Here is a 6,490-nt window from a genome sequence, read left to right on the forward strand (position 1 = left end):
CAAGTATTTACCCCAAACTACGGAATTCGTTAGCCCTGGGGACTCCCAAACGAACGTCTACGAAGTTCTACGAAATACTTTGATTTGGCCAAGATATTAGATCGGCAAGTTGCGATCTAGCCACAGGACCTTTAAACAAAGACTGCATTTCTTGCGCTTTCGTGAAAAGGACAATTTATTTCGTTCCCCCATCCCAGTAAGTGTTGTTTTAAGTGTATTCTGCAGTTGTCGTGTGTTTGTCTATTAAGGAAATAAATAGCAATTTATTTTGCTCCTTGTTCTGTTCAATCGAGTACCCAGAAATATAAAAAGTGTTATAATAATAATAAAAATAATAATTGCAGCATGTTCTTGTAAAGCACTGGTAGTTGTATGCAGCGCTTTACAGAGACATTTTGCAGGCACAGGTCCTTGCCCCGTGGAGCTTACAATCTATGTTTTTGGTGCCTGAGGCACAGGGAGATAAAGTGACTTGCCCAAGGTCACTTGGAGCTGATACTGGGAATTGAACCAGGCTCCCCTGCTCAAACTCAGTGTCTTTACCCGTAAAAACTGTCCATACGGAATTGTAGACATCCATTTTCTCAAGTGGTTGCTTTTGGAGTGTAGATAATTGTTAGCATCCACTGTTTTGAAATGTGTTTTTGTACAGATCTTGCCATTATCATTAAAAAGATATCTATCTATCTCATTGTGATGTAATTTATACCCTTAGTTATACAAGGAGAAACCCACACTTGTGGTTTTGACACTGGACACCTTTTTTAAATCCAGTGTTATATATTATAGCCTTGTTATCAGGCCAGGGAGAGTTGTGGTTCATGCCATAACTACTGGTTGTTTGATATAGGGGTATATACGTTGTATTTGTGAACACTTACATAAACTGTGGACACTGGTTCCTACACACTTATATACACACTCTCCACCGCTCTGTCTGATTTAGCACACTCCATTTCCGTTATCCCCACCCTTTGTGCATCTTCAATTTGGAATGAGGATCCCAGGGAACATCTAACACCAAGAGATGAGGAAATATCCGCTAACAATACAAGAGATGAAGACCGAGCAGCTACTCTTCCTGATTGCTGGAATATGAAGCAGGTCGAGGAATTTCAGAAAAAATATGATGGCTTGGTTGTTTGCAACCAGAAACTGGGTTGTGATCCCTTCACCAAATTTGATTCCATAAACATGAAAGGAATTCATGTATCGAAGGAATGGAAAAGCTACAGTATTGAAGCATCAGGAAAAAATAAAGTCGTCAGCAAGATTCTCTCAGGAAAAAAATGAATGAACACATTACATCACAGGCACATGGTATATGTGTGACACAACTGAAATGTCGTACTGATAATGTAATTACCAAATGCATAGACAAAATTAACCAAAAATGTATCAGCTCTACATGTAAAGTCTTCAATACAGTTTACAGCATAGCAAAAGAAATAGACAATGTTCTGACATTGAAGATGAGATCGAACTGCAAGTAAAATATGGTTTGGATATGGGAGTGGGACTCCATTCTCGAAAAACTGCTGTAAAAATAGTTGATCACATTGCAAGAGAAATGAAAAAATATATATTTACTAAAATAATAGACAAAAAATTAAAAATTTGTGTCATCATTGATGAAGCTTCAACCATATCTAATAAAGCAGCGATCTATAATTTTTGTAAAAGTTGAAGATTGTCATCTATCGCCTACAATTTTCCTCAATTTGATTGAGTTGGAAGCACAGGATGCTGAGACAATACACAAAACTTTGTTAAAAAGTATGTGTAATGTTGGATTTGATATTGGATGTAACGTGGTTGGAGGTGATCAGGCCTGAATATAGGTATTATACCTGGCTGGTCATCCTCCCCTCGCATGGGGAATGAAGGGGTTAAACTTATGTGCCATGCATTGCTGTGTTTGCCCTGTCCCAGCCGTTTTTACCCCCCCATTTGCAGGCCATTCCCTGCCTGCTGTGTTTAAAGAAAAATGTATTGCCTGCTATACCCTTTCATAGACACACAATGGCATAGTGAGCGCCCAACGCTAGCGCTGATTGAAGACGCGTGGAAAAAGTTTAAAGGGCCGTCTGTGAGATAGGTATCCATTACAATCGGTTTGACCCGTAACCACAAGTTATTTGAATAAGTGGTTGCGGTTAGAATCTCAAGTGTTTTACCGATAAAATGTATCCGTCCCTTGTTAACATTGCAACTTGAAAGGCAGAAAGTCTATTGCCGTGGGAAGCGGGTCAATTGATGTGAGAAGTGTGGGAACTTCGCTTCCCCTGGCCCGGCTTTTGAACTACAAAGGCTAACTCGTGAACGGGAGCAGCCAGCACCCTGAGTTTTGGGGTGCATGTATGATTAGAAACTACATGCCCCTACATATACTGTATAAATTACAGTTGTAGCACAAGCAGAACATGATGTTTAATAAAGTGTGTAAAAAACTGTAGATTTAAAATGTAAAGGCAGGGACTGTTTTGTAAGCCCGCAAAATAACTCCTCGGACATACAGATTGATATGGATGAATGAGCTGGGAGTATTTTCATGCCTGCACTTCAAAGGGGTCTTGCTGAATTGGCGACCCCCAGTCTCACGAAGTGTCAGGGATGAAAAGGCCCAGAGACCCATAATGTATACACGGCCAGCATTCTGATGTATAACAGATGCCGGGTCATTGACACCTCTGGGCCAAATCTCAGACTCGGAGGCGCCAAGGTATGGGTGTATCCCAGGTATGCTAAGTGGCATGGGGTCAAACTGACCCATGCGCTTTGCACAACGGAAAACCTTTTTGACCTGTCTTATGAACTGTGGGCAACATGGACATTCTTGGGTTAAATTGTTCCCACAAGGGAGTTGGATCAACATGTTAGAGATAGCCTTGGCCAGTCTATAACTGCGGCTCCCGAGGTATCCCCGGTGTGATCGTGATCTTGTTGGTAATTGTGTTCGTGATTCTTGATCCATGATGTGAAGACGCAAGACTTTGTTCAAGCATAGCGGCAACCTGTCCAAGAGAGAAGGGGTTAATAACAAAGTAACCAAGGATTTGCCCCAAACTTCGGAATTTTTTAGCCCTGATGACTCTGGAACGAATTCAAACGAATCTCTACGAAATTCTTTGAGGTGGCTGAGATATTAGATCGGCAAGTTGCGATCTGGCCATGGGACCTTTAAACCAAGACTGCAATTCTTGCGCTTGCATGCAAAGGACAATTTATTTTGTTCCCTTATCCCAGTAAGTGTTGTTTTAAGTGTATTTGGCAGATGTCGTGTGTTTGTCTATTATGGAATTATACATCACAATTTATTTTGCAACTTGTTCTGTTCAATCGACTACACAGGAATATAAATGTGTTGATAAAGTTGGTGTCCATCGTGACATTGGATATTTCAGAAATAATTTGGTTGCATTTTGTTCTGATGGCGCAAGTGTTATGCTTGGTTGCAAATTAGAGGGTAGCACAAGACTTACGAAAGACTTTCCAGGCATCATAATTTGGCATTGTTTAAATCACTGCCTGCCACTTGTCTTAGATGATTCTAGCACTGAAATTAAACAGGCGAATCACTTCAAAATGTTCATAGATAAAATATACACAATTTTTCACCAATCAAACAAAAATCAAATGGCACTTTTCAAAATTTCTGAAGAACTTGGACTAGCAATTACGAAGATTGGTAGAGTTTTGAGACCAAGATGGGCTGCTTGCAGCTTAAGGTCAACACTTGTTTTATGACGTGCTTAACCAGCTTTTTACAAATATTTTTTTTGTTTCAATTTTTTTATTGCGTTTACAAGGATGTACACATTTTTACATTTCATTCCTCACCGGCGGTTTGAGACAAATTACCGTTAGTAGTGTTCACATCACAAACTGATAATCAACATGTTTTCTTCTCTGTGTTTAGATTCTAAATACATTGAGTGGTTTGAAATTCTGTGTGTGTTTATTTTTCACCCGAACCCTCAGTTTGATATGCTTTGTACCAATTTTTGGTTCTTTGTTCAAAGCTTAGAGCAGACAGAAAAGGATAGGAAAAAGAGAAGAGAAAGGAGGGTATGGGAGGTAGGTATATTGGGGGAGAAGTAAAGGGGAGGGAGGGGGAGAGGGAGAGGAAAATCCATTCAAAATAGTCGAGGAAGAGGGACGGGGACAAATAAATCCATCCCCCTTCCCCGTCCTGCCCCATCGTCCGCTCGATTTTAGCTCGTACTCCAAGGCCAATTGTCTTAATTATTGGGATGGGATTTTTACTTTGCTTAGTTTTTAAAGATTTGTCTAGTTTTGGAACTAGTTTTGGAGCCATGGTTCCCAAATTTTATAAAATTGTTCTGTGTTTTGTTTCAGTTGGGCAGTTAGCCTCTCCATAGTCATTACCTAATTTATTCTTTTGATGGAAGTTCTTCTGGAGGGAGCATTAATTTTCTTCCAGGCCGTGGCTATAGAGCATCTTGCAGCTGTTAGAATATGTATACAAAGACACCCGCACAGCTGAGCAATGAACCAATGTGAGGTGCTAACTAGGTAGGGACAAGAATGTATCAAGGAGAAAAGGAAACCTAGTATATACGCACTCTGTCACAACTGAATGTATAGTGAATGTATTAAAATACTTTATTGGTACCAATAAATAAAAAAAAGGGGTTTTTACAAAGAACACCCGCACAGCTGAGCAATGAACCAATGTGACGTTTTTTACAAAGAACACCCGCACAGCTGAGCAATGAACCAACGTGAGGAATGATAACCTTTGATAACTTTGGAAACCTTGCGTTATTGGATATTGTTGAGAGGAAATGTCTAATTTGAAGGAAGTTGAAAAGCTGCAGGTCCTATGTTAGGTGTCTGTCTTTGATCTCCATATGTTAAATCAACCTAACTTACCAGAGTTACGTTACAAATGACAGTCACGTACTGTTTGACATACATTTTATTTTAACCCCCCTTTTTTTTTATTGGTTGAAAAAAAATATTTTAATACATTCACTATACATTCAGTTGTGACAGTGTGCTTATATACTAGCTGTTACAATATGTGAGACTAGCTGCCCCATGGGGCCCGTGAGGTTCTCTATTGGTTTGGATAGCAGAAAGGTCAACTGGTCCAACGGAACCCTCAGTTCTGTTACTTCATGTATTATTTTTTGGATCACAGTCCAGAAGTTCTGGATCCGTCGACACAACCACCAAATGTAAGTCATATCTCCTCTCAGGCCACACCCTCTCCAGCATAGATAAGGTGTTCCTGGGAAGATCTGGCTCAGCTTACTAGGAGTTAGGTACCAATGAAATAGAATTTTGGAAATATTTTCCATTGTTATTGTACAAATTGAGGTTTTTGCTGCCAATTCCCAAATATCCTCCCAGTCCTCCCTATCTATTTCAACGTTTAGATCGTCTGCCCATTTTAACATATAATTATGTGTTTGGGTAGATATTGAGGATTTAATTCCCACGTATATTCCCAAAATCAGTCCTCTCTGGTAGGTACATTTTCTGCAGTACATTTCAAATTTTGATAACTTTGGAAACCTTGCGTTATTGGATATTGTTGAGAGGAAATGTCTAATTTGAAGGAAGTTGAAAAGCTGCAGGTCCTGTGTTAGGTGTTTGTCTTTGAGTGCCTGGTAAGACAAGATCTTCCCCTTTTCTGCCATGTCCATTGCTATTTTGATATTAAGGCTCTTATATTGGGAGAATTATTTTTGAGAGCATCCAGGGGGAAATTCTGGGTTATTGAATATTAGGGTTAGTTGGGATGGGGAGGAGGCCAATGCAAATTTCCTCTTGTATCTTGTATCCATATAAACAATATTCAGGAATGGCTTCACGTCTTCGCAACAGATTCTTCATAGACGATTTAGTATTAATGATAGATATATTGCAAGAAATGCCCTTACTTTCTAATGCCCTTCAAAACAGAACATTAAATTTGTAAGAGCTGAAAAATGTATAAAAAGATCCATTAGGGCAGTTGAAATGCTCAAAGAAAGCCATGGAAACTTTGAAAAGAAAGTTGATTCTACCATAAATTCTGACGCTTTAAAATGTATTTACTTTGTTGAGAATAAAAAATATGTAAATCTTCCTCGTCAAAACTACTGGAAGCAGTTATCAGTAATATGAAAGCCAGGTTGATGGACAGTGATCACTTAAAATCAGGATATAAAGCACTAAATAGTGATAGTACAATTCATGAAATAGTAAATACACTTGAGCCAGATTGTTGAAATATTGATGAAGTTGTTGTCCCTTGGAAAGCCGCCGAAGAAAAACTGTGTGAAATCAACAAACATTTTCATCATGAAATCAATATCAATGATTTCCGCGACTATGTGGAAAATGTTCTAAAAAATTGACACAACCATAATGTAAGGTTTGTAAACTTATAATACACCGGGGACCACCTCGGACAGCCGGCCATGACTGGAAACAGTGTTGCTCTACCCGGGGAGACTTAAGCACGCTCTGGGCTCTT

General features: G+C 39.3%; 1 pseudogene; it reads left to right on the top strand.

Annotated features, from left to right (window-relative positions):
• The first annotated feature begins 2,659 nt into the window (after nucleotides 1-2,659).
• On the top strand, nucleotides 2,660-6,138 carry LOC142488184 (E3 SUMO-protein ligase KIAA1586-like; annotated as a pseudogene).
• Nucleotides 6,139-6,490: the final 352 nt, after the last annotated feature.

The sequence above is a fragment of the Ascaphus truei genome, chromosome 2 (assembly GCF_040206685.1).
Source record: "Ascaphus truei isolate aAscTru1 chromosome 2, aAscTru1.hap1, whole genome shotgun sequence".
In the NCBI taxonomy this organism is placed as follows: domain Eukaryota; kingdom Metazoa; phylum Chordata; class Amphibia; order Anura; family Ascaphidae; genus Ascaphus; species Ascaphus truei.